The 14,310-nt window shown below is 41.8% G+C and overlaps 1 non-coding gene across 1 annotated transcript; it reads right to left on the bottom strand.

The window, feature by feature from the left end:
- Nucleotides 1-614: 614 nt before the first annotated feature.
- On the bottom strand, nucleotides 615-699 carry LOC119282919. The gene has a single exon (XR_005138947.1). It is a non-coding gene; the product is annotated as a small nucleolar RNA SNORD34 (small nucleolar RNA).
- Nucleotides 700-14,310: the final 13,611 nt, after the last annotated feature.

Raw genomic sequence — 14,310 nt, 5'->3', positions numbered from 1 at the left:
TATATTTCGCTAAAATTGTTTATGTTCGGGTACTTGTATGTACAACAATGTTACTTCTGCATGTTTCCTTGTTTAAGCAAGAAAACAATGACACTTAAACCGGAAGGAAGAAATATAGGCAAGGAGGATACACAACTCTGCAGATCCTAGGGCAATCGCTGCAGCTCGCCCTAATGGCGAGTCTGCCGCTGACACCAACGTCTGTGCCGACTTCTCCATCATGTACGTTCAACTTATGTGGTTCCCGTGACCACACTAGTGACTGAGCGAAAATATGTCATCTATCCTTGTCCAGCTTACTCACACTCGGCTCCATAAAGCCTAGTCCCAAACTTGGCCACCTCGCTATGCCTAACCTTGGACGTCCTTATTATACAGATGCATCACTCCTTAAAACCTGCACACAACAAAACAAAATGGTCTAAAATTACTCAACTAGACCATCAAGTCACTAATAAAAACAATGCAATGCACACTCAACCACTCTCTCTATGGACTCCCTCAAAATACAAGAAATACAAACAAAAAAATCGACAAGCAAACTCCATCACAAAACCATGGGACGGCCGCCCTTGGTCTAGCAGAGAAGAAACAAAGGTAATACTGGAGTGCCGCGCAACCTCAGATTTTGCGATTGTTATCATGAAGATATTTGTCAGACGATGTCAACAATAGTTGTTGTAACTCATCATAGGCACGAGACAACTCCAGAAGCCAAAAAGTAACCAAGCACCGCGGTAACATTTTCCTTTTATATGTATATAAGAAGGTAGGCCGAGGTCTACCTTCTGTATTCCAAAATTCAAATCAAACCAAAGTTTAAGAATCATGCATGAAACAAAGCAGCACCAGAGCATGTATTTCCCAAGGTGCATAAAAGGCAAAATAAAGAGACCGAAAAGAGCTAGAAAATAAATAATCCAGAAACGAACTGCCGCTCATCGCCATTTCGTAAACAAGCTACACTGTTGGCTGAAGAATCTCAGCATAGGATACCCTGTGGTATTATTATACCATGCTAAGCAACAAGTGATAGCGCAATGCAGAAAGAAAAATCACCAAACAAGTTTCTCTTTATTGGCTGGATCGAAAGAGAGTATTTATAAGCTACTAAATAATATTAGTTGCAAACGTTGTCAAGAAGCATCCAAATGAAAACAGAAGTACAGTCAAAGTTAACGAGGCACACTACCAAATGGCACCTGAGCTTCCTTCTCAGGTGAGGGGCGCTATATATACATGCAGCCTGATCTCGAATTGCTTGGTGGCTACGGTGGATGAGGCATCCCATTTTTGACCAGCCAACCGGGAAAGCGATTGATGAGAGGAAACGCGAGTAGCAAGGAACAAATGGAAAGGAAGGAAGGAAGCACGAAGCAGCAGTGTCATTGACTAACTGTCACTTCAAAAGTCATCAGCAAGTCATCAAAACTTCTCACGTAGCATCCAGTGTCAGTGAGCCGAGCCAGATTAAGAAACTACTAAAATGATCGAAGATTCCGACCTACCTAAAGCTCGTCTAACGCGTGGTCGTATGTGAGAAAAACACGGCAGCCTTATATACTTCAATCAAGAAAATAAGGACACAAATAGCACGCGAAACGCCAACTGATTAGGGATCCCACACGAAGCAGTATTAGCCACGAATATGTTAGAAATAAAAATATAAATTTGTGGTCTAACCCCTATTACTCTGCGCTTATCCGTGGTACCGTTAAAAATTCACATATCTAGGGCTAGGGGTAGGGACCTTCTTATAATCTTTCCAATGGCGAAATAGTCATCGAGATGCTTTAAAATTTTGAAATTTCAAAACATTTTAACTCGCAAATACTACGACAACAAAACCTAGCCAAGCTTGCGTTGGTGTGTTTGTATGTCCATCATTTTCACGGTTGGGTTTGTCTTACACAATTGTAGTGGCTTGCCATATGGGCTGGCAATGTGGCATACACAGAGTTCTCACCAGGTTGTTTGTTGTTTTGGTATTGAGAAAAGTGCATAAATCAACCTCGAACTCGCGCCCTAGTTTGATTTACAATGATGAGTTCCAATGCCGGTTAGAACACAACCATCAAATCCTTTTAAATTAACACCCCCCCCCCCACACACACACACACACCTCACATGGCCTAAAGTTTATTTTGACATACGTGACAGGTATTTGACCTAATTGACGTAGCAGCAGCGCACCACATCAGCACCGACTTTTTGGTCAAATATAATAAAACACACACAATTTGTCAATTATGTACAAAAATCAATTTCAATTTCTAATGTATTTAAAAAAAAAGTTGTTAGAAGAAGTGCAATTTTCTCAGATTGCTCGGCATGGTAGTGTTGCTTCTACAGATTTTTTTGCCTGAACACTTTGATTTTTTTTTTTTGTCAAAAGGGTGCAGGTAATAAATCTAGTTGTCAAAAAAGTGTGAAATTTCCAAGGTTGGTCGGCCTGGTGGTGAAGATTTTATAGAGTTTTTCAATTGTTTCTGGACACCTTGAATGTGACGATAGCGCTCGGGCCAATATCAGCTAGCGTGCGCACTGAATGTTTGGAAATTCAAAAGATGTTCCTGATTTTCTTTTTAAAAAATGTTCCCTGTTTTAATATTTTATTCAGAATATTCACACTTTCACATTTTTTTTAAATTTGTTCACAAATATAAAAAATCTCATTTTCTTACAATTTTAAAATAAATATTCAGCAATAAAAAATCATGTTTTCTAATTTTGTTCACAAATTTAGAAAGAGTTTGTGTTTCAAAACAATATTCGTGCTTTTTTTATTTCATAAAAAAAATAAAAAATGGTTCGTAAATTAAAAGAAACTGCTCAGGAGTGTTTAAGAAATGTTCACATTTTTAGATAAATTCAAACATTTATAAAAAAATAATATATTGATAAAATTTACAAAATTCCACGTTTGAAAAAATATTTGAAATTTTAAGATATGTATGTGTTTAAAAATGCTCTAAGATTATTATTTTTTGCCACAGTGCACCTGGGGCTGCAGTAAACCGCTATAGTACACGAGAAATACAGTAAACCGAGTGCTACAGTACTTAGTCCCTCCACTAGCGCAACAGCGTGCATGTGCGGCTATAAAGACGCCTCCTGTGCGGCAGCCGCCTATTTGACATAGAGAGCATTAAATTGGAGCTCTCCTATTAATACAAGAGTGGATGTTATTTTCAGGCCATTTCCACGCAATTGAATTAGGCAGAGAGCAGAGAAAATTAATTGTAGCTGATGCCAAACGGACCTCTTATCTGTCGCGCACTGCGTCCAACAGACGCGCGCCGAACAAGGTCCCACCCAACTGGATCGGCCCAACAACACGCAACTAGAGGCTACCTATTATAGTTGCTAAGCTTCGATGTCTAAATAGGAAGCGCAGGGTATGAGGACTATGAGTTGTCACAAATGTAGATTTTTTTTGAAATTTTAAGCGTATTTAAAAAAAATCAAAATGCACACATTTTTTATTTGTACATTTTTAAAAAATTCAACCATTTTTTGGGAATGTTGATATTTCCTGAAATTATGAATAACTTTATAAAAAGGATTAAGCATATTTTGAATTGACAATTGTTTTTGAAAACATAAACATTTTTGGAATTTGTAGATATATTTGGAAATTTTCGAAAATAACTGGTTCGTTTTTTGAAATTTTGAAATTCATTTTTTTAATCTCTAACATAATTTGGAAACATGCGAACAATTTTCAAAATTATTTTTTTATGAGTTTCTGAACATTTTTTGAGATTTCTGAACAAGCTTTGAAAATGTAAACATGTTCTGAAATTTTCAAAAATGTGAAAATGTTTTAAACTTCTGAACATTTTATCAAAAAAGTAAAATAAAGTTGAAAAATAAAAAAGGAAAAGGGAAGAAAAAATAAAAAAATAGAAAATAGAAACATAAATAAAATGAGAAACGGGTCGGCCCAGTCATGGCGCCCCTGTGCGAAGCCTGGCTACTTGACTTAATGCGCATCAAATAGGGTTTTCCAATACCAAAGCTGAGTTGGCTGGGGAGATTATTTTGAGGTGAACTAAAACTTTATTCAACAAGTTCCAAAGGAATGATTGCATTGTCTTGCGGATCGATTAGCTAAACATGTCTACCTAAATCTTGATATATAAAGCAAACTTTGCTAGACTTTCAGCTTAGTAATTTCTTGACCTACTTTCGTGAGTTAACTTGCATTCCTCAAACAGTTCCGAGTGAACAGGCGTGTACCTTGGCATGTGCAACCGGATTTGCAGTATCTTAACAATCAGAACAGCGAATATTTCATCATCCAAACTAAGCTTTCTCATATCCTAACCCATTGGTCATTATCGAGTCTCGTGACCCCGGCGGTGTTGATATCTTCGTATTACATGTTATCATTCTATCTATCTGGTTATTGCTTTATGTGTTGGTATTTCACTATTTAAGTAGTATAGTTACTGATTCTATTGACTGAAGGATTGCTATTGCTGACATCACATCATTTATTTATTTATGAGATAACGGAAGAAATGGCGAGCTATTTAAGAAATGTAAATTCTCATTGTTTCGATGATTCTCAATGGAAGATCGGGGCGTTTTTGACCAATTCTTTTGCAAATGGTAAAAATCCTTTAAGTATCAAAAGTTCTTGAACTTAGATGATGCCCTTAAATGGTATAACGAACACCAAACTAAAATGTTTACTTCGGACGAAAGTTCCATTCAATTTGCTACGCAAGCGCAGTTGCACAGGGCCTCCGAATTTTATGGGCCTCAAAATCAGAGATTACTACTATTCAAAGGATTAAGTACTAATGGGCTTTTAAGTGCCAGGAGAAAAGGACTAACCTGAAATCCAGGCTACTATGGAGAGGCAAATCGATCACTTAGGCAGAACACTTGGAACACCATGACCCGGCTTCGAGGTGAATCCACTCTTCCATGGTTGTGTATTGGGGACTTTAATGAGATTCTTAGAAGAGAAGAGCAGATTGATCCCAATGAGAGGGATGAAGCCCAAATGGCAGGTTTTCGAGAGGCTGTTGATGTGTGTGGCCTAGCTGACATCGGCTACATATGTCTTGATTGGACATTTGAAGAGAAAGTAAGTGGAGGGCAGTACTGTCGAGTTCGGCTGGATAGGGCGCTGGCCTCAGCGGAGTGGAGCTCCATGTTTCCGTTTGCCACTCTTCGTCACTTACAAGCAGCAAAATCAGATCATTCCCCGATCGTTTTATGTAATGAGTTAGATGTTGTAAACAATCGTATTGCATTAAACAAACCTTTTCATTATGAGAAGATGTGGGAGACGCATGATGAATTTTTCCCTATGGTTGACCGGTTTTGGGCAGCTGAGCCGGGAGAGACGCTACATGACCTGAAGACCAAACTGGAGCATTTGGCTGACTCACTGTCGAGTTGGGGCTCTAAAACCTTTGGGCATGTGAGGGCTGAGCTACGACAACTGAAAAGGCGGCTGGCTGATTTGAGATGGGATAGTGCTAGATCTGGGCCATCCTATGAGGAGATCAAAGTTCAAGATAGAATCGTGGAGCTCAATTTTCATGAAGAAATAATGTGGAGGCAACGGTCAAGAATTCAATGGCTAGCGGAGGGGGATAGCAAAACTAAATTTTTTCACCTAAAAGCTTATATACATCCGAGTCGGAGGGGGCTAGGGTTACACAGAGTCGGTTACAGAGAAGGAGATCTACACATCTGAATCGCCAAGCTTGCCTTCCACGCAAAGGAGAGTCCCATCCGGACACGGGACGAAGTCTTTAATCTTGTATCTTCATAGTCCAACAGTCCGGCCAAAGTATATAGTCCGGCTGTCCGGATACCCCCTAATCCAGGACTCCCTCAGTAGCCCCTGAACCAGGCTTCAATGACGATGAGTCCGGCGCGCAGATTATCTTCGGCATTGCAAGGCGGGTTCCTCCTCCGAATACTCCATAAAAGATTTTGAACACGAGAATCGTGTCCGACTCTGCAAAACAAATTCCACATACCATCGTAGAGAGAACAGTATTCCACAAATCTAATCTGCTGACAACTTTTTGGTAGACTGACATCACGCCACGGCCCGGTCATTATTCGAACCGTTTTTCACGACCAGCCACTACACATATTGCGAGGCGGTTTTATTGGCACGTCTTGTCGAAGCAGAGATTGTGTCCCCTTATTGTGGGATTCTCATCAATACGGGCGTGGGTAACCCAACCGCACCATCAACCATGGCGCTTGGGGAATAAGCGATTTTAACGGGCAAGAGGGGAGGCACATGGTTCCTGCCGCCTTTATAAAGAGATAAGGATTCCTCTTTTTCACCCACGCTTTCTTTCTCCATTGCTTATCCGCTCTCGCACTCTCGAGCTCCAGCGCCCAAGTTCTCACCTTCTCCGTCAAGCCATTCCAATCATGTCCGGAGCGGGAGGCAAGTGGATGGCCTCCTCTGTTACGGAGGAGGACACTACGAAGCTTCGGGAGGCCGGATACTTGGCCGCAGACATCACACACCGGCTCCCGAATGAAGGGCAGATCATCCACACTCCGGAACCCCATGAGAGGGTTGTATTTCTCCCCCCACTTCGTCCGCGGACTGGGATTTCCCCTCCACCCGTTTGTCCGTGGGCTCATGTTTTACTACGGGCTAGATTTTCATGATCTAGCCCCAAATTCCGTCCTCAACATCTCGGCGTTTATCGTCGTGTGCAAGGCCTTCCTCCGCATCCAACCCCACTTTGGCCTTTGGCTAAAGATCTTCAATGTGAAGCCGAAGATAGTGGGTGGTGAGCAAGCGGAGTGCGGAGGCGCCATGGTGGGCAACATGCCAAACGTCACCTGGCTCGAAGGCTCCTTTGTGGAGACCGTGAAGGGGTGGCAATCGGGGTGGTTCTACATCACCGAGCCGCGTGAGGCCAACTGGGCGTCGGCCCCCGAATTTCGATCCGGTGTCCCCATGCGGCTCACCTCCTGGGAAAAGAAAGGCTTGGCCTGGGGTGCCCTTGCTGTGACGCCCGGATAATTAAGCTACAGTAATCCTCAGCTAATGTTGCCACGTCACCACGATTACTATTAGTAATACTCGCTTGATCCAAATCTTAGTTCAAACTCAAATTCAAAATCGAGTTTAAAGTCAAAATTCAAACTTTGTCAAAATTGAAACTAAAATGTTAAAAGTGTGGCAAATAATCCCTGGATATTTGTCATGTTGGAACCAACCTCATTTGAGTTCACAAAATGCCCCTAGGATTTTATCTTGTGGTCCAACAATAATTAAATTGGCCTTTCCAATTTCTAAAAATGGTTAGCCAACTCCTTCTGACCCCAAACTTTTTATGCAACTTCACTTTGTTCCTATCTATTTTTGTGCAAAGTGCCACATTTAACAAAAATAATTCAGTAGCTCTTTTAAATAGGAAACAGAGGCAAATCAAAAATAAAAAAGCCCACCCCCCTCAATTGGGCCGACTGACCCAGCTGGCCCCCGCGCCCCCCTTGGGCCTCAACCCACCAGGCCGCCCACCCGAGCCAGCCAGCGGCCCACTCCCCCACCCCACCGGTCGTCTCCCTGTTTGGCCGACCGTGTTAATTAACCCTAATTAATTATGTGTAATTAACCTAATTGCATATTAGTCTAATTAACCATGTTTAGTTAAAATGTGTCTATGACAGACGGCCCCACTGCCCTGTTTGACTAGTCAATGGTCAACGTTGACTGATGACGTCATGCTGATGTCATGGTCATGCAGTACTCACCTTTTAGTTTTTATTAATATTAGAAACCATTTTAAAACTTTGAAAAATCATATAAAATAATCCGTAGCTCGGATGAAAAACTTTTCTACATGAAAGTTGCTCAGAACGACGAGACGAATCCGAATACACGGTCCGTTCATCTGTCACATTCCCCTATCATAGCAAACATGCAACCTTTCCCTTCTGTTTCATCTGTCCGAAAATGCCTAACTCTAGAAAAACTTCCCGGATGTAAGCACCCTTCGCCGGTATTATGTAGCACCGCATTAGAACACGTCTAGCTCTGCTTGTTGTCTTGTTATGCTTATGTTTTCGTGTATTTACGGTTACTTCCCCCTTTTCTTCTCCGGTAGACCTCGAGACCAATGCTGATGCCCCTGTGATCAACTACATCGACGACGACCCTCCTTCTTGTCTGAGCAACCAGGCAAGCCCCCCCCCTTTGATCATCCCGATATCGCCCATTCTATTATCTCATGCTTGCACTACATTTTGCTGTTGTTATTGTTTGCTCCTATTCTGATGCATAGCCTGCTTTTTGTACCTGCTGTTGTACCTACCTGCTTAACCTAAACTGCTTAGTATAGGTTGGCTAGTAATCCATTAGTGACCCCCACATTGTCCTTGTTGCCCCTGCTTCATCATCGATGACTCGATCAGCGTGATCGACGACCAGAGCCCGACACCTCACATCACATCACGCCCCTTTTGTTGCTCAACTCTGTAGAGCTACTATCAAGTGCCGAGGGTGATCCCTCATAACGCACTCCTGATGATAATTCTGTAGTGTAGCTATTCGGTCGTGGTCATCGAGGGTGATTTCCTCTTTCACCATTCCCGATACGGCTCTGTCGTTCAACACCTCAAGTGTGAACCTCGAGGGTGGTCCCTCTTACGTTCACCTTGATGATTACATTGAGTGGAATCCACCGGGGGTGATTCCTCGGGTTTTCCCCTTGATGTTTGGACACACAATTACCTTGACTTTACTTGAGACCTTGGTGAAAGTCGGGCGGGCCCGGAGAGCACCCGCAAGATAATGATGTGGCACGGCCGGGCATTCTGAGCCCTTGTCGTAAGTCCACGAGACGGGGCGACGGGATCACTTTTGATCGTGAGTCTCTGCTCGTCTTCGCAAGCTAATAATACACTATGGTTTGGGTATTTGTTCTGAGTTGGTCTTTAGCCTTTACGCACCAACCACCACGTGAGAATAGTTATGGGCCTCGACGTCGTGATATCAGCCGAAGCTTTGTCAGACGTCCAGTTCAGCAGTGCGGCACGGCTGGGCCGGCACCATCCTGTTGTTGGGGAACGTAGTAATTTCAAAAAAAAATCCTACGCACACACAAGATCATGGTGATGTATAGCAACGAGAGGGGAGAGTGTTATCTACGTACCCTCGTAGACCGAAAGCGGAAGTGTTAGAACAACGCGGTTGATGTAGTCATACGTCTTCACGGCCCGACCGATCAAGCACCGAAACTACAGCACCTCCGAGTTCTAGCACACGTTCAGCTCGATGACGTCCCTCGAACTCCGATCCAGCCGAGTGTCGAGGGAGAGTTCCATCAGCACGACGGCTGGTGATGATCTTGATGTTCTACCGTCGCAGGGCTTCGCCTAAGCACCGCTACAATATTATCGAGGCGGACTATGGTGGAGGGGGGCACCGCACACGGCTAAGAGATCCAAGGGATCAATTGTTGTTCTGCCTAGAGGTGCCCCCTGCCCCTGTATATAAAGGAGCAAGGGGGGGTGGGGCGGCCGGCCTAGGAGGGGGCGCGCCATGGGGAGTTCTAGTCCCACCGGGAGTAGGATCCCCCCCTCCTTCCAAGTAGTAGGAGTAGGAGTCAAGGAAAGGGGAGAGAGAAGAGAAGGAAGGAGGGGGCGCAGCCCCTCCCCCTAGTCCAATTCGGACTAGGCCTTGGGGGGCGCCCAACCTCTCCTCTCTCTTTCCCCTAAAGCCCAATAAGGCCTATATACTCCCCGGCGAATTCCCGTAACTCTCCGGTACTCCGAAAAATACCCGAATCACTCGGAACATTTCCGAAGTCCGAATATAGTCGTCCAATATATCGATCTTTACGTCTTGACCATTTGGAGACTCCTCGTCATGTACCCGAACTCCTTCGGTACATCAAAACTCATAAACTCATAATATAACTGTCATTGAAACCTTAAGCGTGCGGACCCTACGGGTTCGAGAACAATGTAGACATGACCGAAACACGTTTCCAGTCAATACCCAATAGCGGAACCTGGATGCTCATATTGGCTCCTACATATTCTACGAAGATCTTTATCGGTCAAACGCATAACAACATATATTGTTCCCTTTGTTATCGGTATGTTACTTGCCCGATATTCGATCGTCGGTATCTCAATACCTAGTTTAATCTCGTTACCAGCAAGTCTCTTTACTCGTTCCGTAATACATCATCCCACAACTAACTAATTAGTTGCAATGCTTGCAAGGCTTAAGTGATGTGCATTACCGAGTGGGCCCAGAGATACCTCTCCGACAATCGGAGTGACAAATCCTAATCTCGAAATACGCCAACCCAACAAGTACCTTTGGAGACACCTATAGAGCACCTTTATAATCACCCAGTTACGTTGTGACGTTTGGTAGCACACCAAGTGTTCCTCCGGTAAACGGGAGTTGCATAATCTCATAGTCATAGGAACATGTATAAGTCATGAAGAAAGCAATAGCAACATACTATACGATCCAGTGCTAAGCTAACGGAATGGGTCAAGTCAATCACATGATTCTCCTAATGATGTGATCTCGTTAATCAAATGACAACTCTTTGTCCATGGCTAGGAAACATAACCATCTTTGATTAATGAGCTAGTCAAGTACAGACATACTAGTGACACTCAGTTTGTCTATGTATTCACACATGTATCATGTTTCCGGTTAATACAATTCTAGCATGAATAATAAACATTTATCATGATATAAGGAAATAAATAATAACTTTATTATTGCCTCTAGGGCATATTTCCTTCAGTCTCCCACTTGCACTAGAGTCAATAATCTAGTTCACATTGCCATGTGATTTAACACCAATATTCACATCTGTATGTGATTAATACCCATAGTTCACATCGTCATGTGATCAACACCCAAAGGGTTTACTAGAGTCAATAATCTAGTGCACATCACTATGTGATTAACACCCAACGAGTACTAAGGTATGATCATGTTTTTCTTGTGAGAGAAGTTTAGTCTACGGGTCTGTCACATTCAGAGTTGTATGTATTTTGCAAATATTCTATGTCTACAATGCTCTGCATGGAGCTACTCTAGCTAATTGCTCCCACTTTCAATATGTATCCAGATTGAGACTTAGAGTCATCTGGATCAGTGCCAAAACTTGCATCGACGTAACCCTTTACGACGAACCTTTTGTCACCTCCATAATCGAGAAATATATCCTTATTCCACTAAGGATAATTTTAACCAATGTCCAGTGATCTACTCCTAGATCACTATTGTACTCCCTTGCCAAACCAGGGCAGAGTATACAATAGGTCTGATCCATAGCATGACATACTTCTATAGAACCTATGACTGATGCATAGGGAATGACTTTCATTCTCCTTCTATTTTCTGTCGTGGTCGGGATTTGGGTCTTACTCAATTTTATACCTTTGGAACATCGGCAAGAACTCTTTCTTTGACTGTTCCATTTTGAACTACTTCAAAATCTTGTCAAGGTATGTATTCATTGAAAAATTTATCAAGCGTCTTGATCTATATCTATAGATCTTGTTGCTCAATATGTAAGCAGCTTTACTGAGGTCTTTCTTTGAAAAACTCCTTTCAAACACTCCTTTATGCTTTGCAGAATAATTCTACATTATTTCTGATCAACAATATGTCATTCACATATACTTATCAGAAATGATGTAGTGCTCCCACTCACTTTCTTGTAAATATAGGCTTCACCGCAAGTTTGTATTAAAACTATATGCTTTGATCAACTTATCAAAGCGTATATTCCAACTCCGAGATGCTTGCACCAGTCCATAGATGGATCGTTGGAGCTTGCATATTTTGTTAGCACCTTTAGGATTGACAAAACCTTATGTTTGTATCATATACAACTCTTATTTAATAAATCCATTAAGGAATGCAGTTTTGTTTATCCATTTGCCAGATTTCATAAAATGCGGCAATTTGCTAACATGATTCGGACAGACTTTTAAGCATCGATACGAGTGAGAAAATCTCATTGTATTCAACACCTTGAACTTGTCGAAAACTTTTTGCGACAATTCGAGCTTTGTAGATTGTAACACTACTATCCACGTCCGTCTACCTCTTGAACATCCATTTATTTTCTATGGATTGCCGATCATCGGGCAAGTCCACCAAAGTCCACACTTTGTTCTCATACATGGATCCTATCTCAGATTTTATGGCCTCTAGCCATTTTGCAGGAATCTGGGCTCATCATTGCTTCCTCATAGTTCGTAGGTTCATCATGGTCTAGTAATATGACTTCCAGAACAGGATTACTGTACCACTCTGGTGCGGACCGTACTCTGGAAGACCTACGAGGTTCTGTAATAACTTGATCTGAAGTTTCATGATCATCATCATTAGCTTCCTCACTAATTGGTGTAGGAATCATTGGAACTGATTTCAGCGATGAACTATTTTCCAATTCAGGAGAAGGTACTATTACCTTATCAAGTTCTACTTTTCTGCCACTCACTTCTTTCGAGAGAAACTCCTTCTCTAGAAAGGATCCATCTTAGCAACGGATATCTTGCTTTCGGATCTGTGATAGAAGGTGTACCCAATAGTTTCCTTTGGGTATTCTATGAAGACGCACTTCTCCGATTTGGGTTCGAGCTTATCAGGTTGAAACTTTTTCACATAAGCATCGCAGTCCCAAACTTTAAGAAATGACAACTTTGGTTTCTTGCCAAACCACAGTTCATAAGGCGTCGTCTCAAACGGATTTTTATGGTGCCCTATTTAAAGTGAATGCAACTGTCTCTAATGCATAACCCAAAACGATAGTGGTAAATTGGTAAGATACATCATAGATCGCACCATATCCAATAAAGTGCGGCTATGACGTTCAGACACGCCATTACGCTGTGGTGTTCCATGTGGCGTGAGCTGTGAAACTATTCCACATTGTTTATATGAAGGCCAAACTCGTAACTCAAATATTCTCCTCCACGATCAGATCGTAGAAACTTTATTTTCTTGTTACGATGATTCTCCACTTCGCTCTGAAATTCTTTGAACTTTTCAAATGTTTCAGACTTGTGTTTCATTAAGTAGATATACCCATATCTGCTCAAATAATCTGTGAAGGTCAGAAAATAATGATACTTGCCACAAGCATCAACACTCATTGGACCGTATACATCGGTATGTATTATTTCCAACAAGTCAGTAGCTCGTTCCATTGTTCCGGAGAACGGAATTTTAGTCATCTTGCCCATAAGGCACGGTTCACAAGTATCAAATGATTCATAATCAAGTGATTCCAAAAGTCCATTTTTATGGAGTTTCTTCATGCGCTTTACACCGATATGACCCAAACGGCAGTGCCACAAATAAGTTGCACTATCATTATTAACTTTGCATCTTTTGGCATCAATATTATGAATATGTGTATCACTACGATCGAGATCCAACAAACTATTTCCATTGGGTGTATGACCATCGAAGGTTTTATTCATGTAAACAGAACAACAATTATTCTTTGACTTTAGATGAATAACCGTATCACAATAAACATGATCAAATCATATTCATGCTCAACGCAAACGCCAAATAACATTTATTTAGGTTTTACACTAATCCCGAAAGTATAGGGAGTGTGCGATGATGATCATATCAATCTTGGAACCACTTCCAATACACATCGTTACTTCACCCTCAACTAGTCTCTGTTTATTCTATAACTCTTGTTTCGAGTCACTAATTATTTTAGTAACCGGACAAGTATCACATACTCAGGGGCTACTATAAACACTAGTAAGGTACACATCAATAACATGGATATCAAATATACCCTTGTTCACTTTGCCATCCTTCTTATCCACAAAATATTCAGGGTATTTCCGTTTCTAGTGACCATTTCCTTTGAAGTGTAAGCACTCAGTTTCAGGCTTTGGTTCAGATTTGGGCTTCTTCGTGGGAGTGACAACTTGCTTGTCATTCTACTTGAAGTTCCCTTTCTTTCCCTTTGCCCTTTTCTTGAAACTAGTGATCTTGTCAACCATCAACACTTGATGCTCCTTCTTGATTTCTACCTTCGTTGATTTCAACATCACGAAGAGGTCGGGAATCGTTTTCGTCATCCCTTGCATACTATAGTTCATCACGAAGTTCTAGTAACTTAGTGATGGTGACTAGAGAATTCTGTCAATCACTATCTTATCTGGAAGATTAACTCCCACTTGATTCAAGTGATTGAAGTACCCAGACAATCTGAGCACATGCTCACTAGTTGAGCGATTCTCCTCCATCTTTTAGCTATAGAACTTGTTGGAGACTTCATATCTCTCAAC

Source organism: Triticum dicoccoides, chromosome 3B (genome assembly GCF_002162155.2).
Source record: "Triticum dicoccoides isolate Atlit2015 ecotype Zavitan chromosome 3B, WEW_v2.0, whole genome shotgun sequence".
Lineage (NCBI taxonomy): Eukaryota > Viridiplantae > Streptophyta > Magnoliopsida > Poales > Poaceae > Triticum > Triticum dicoccoides.
Note: the sequence above shows the minus strand (reverse complement) of the source record. Positions and strands in the feature narration are given on the sequence as shown.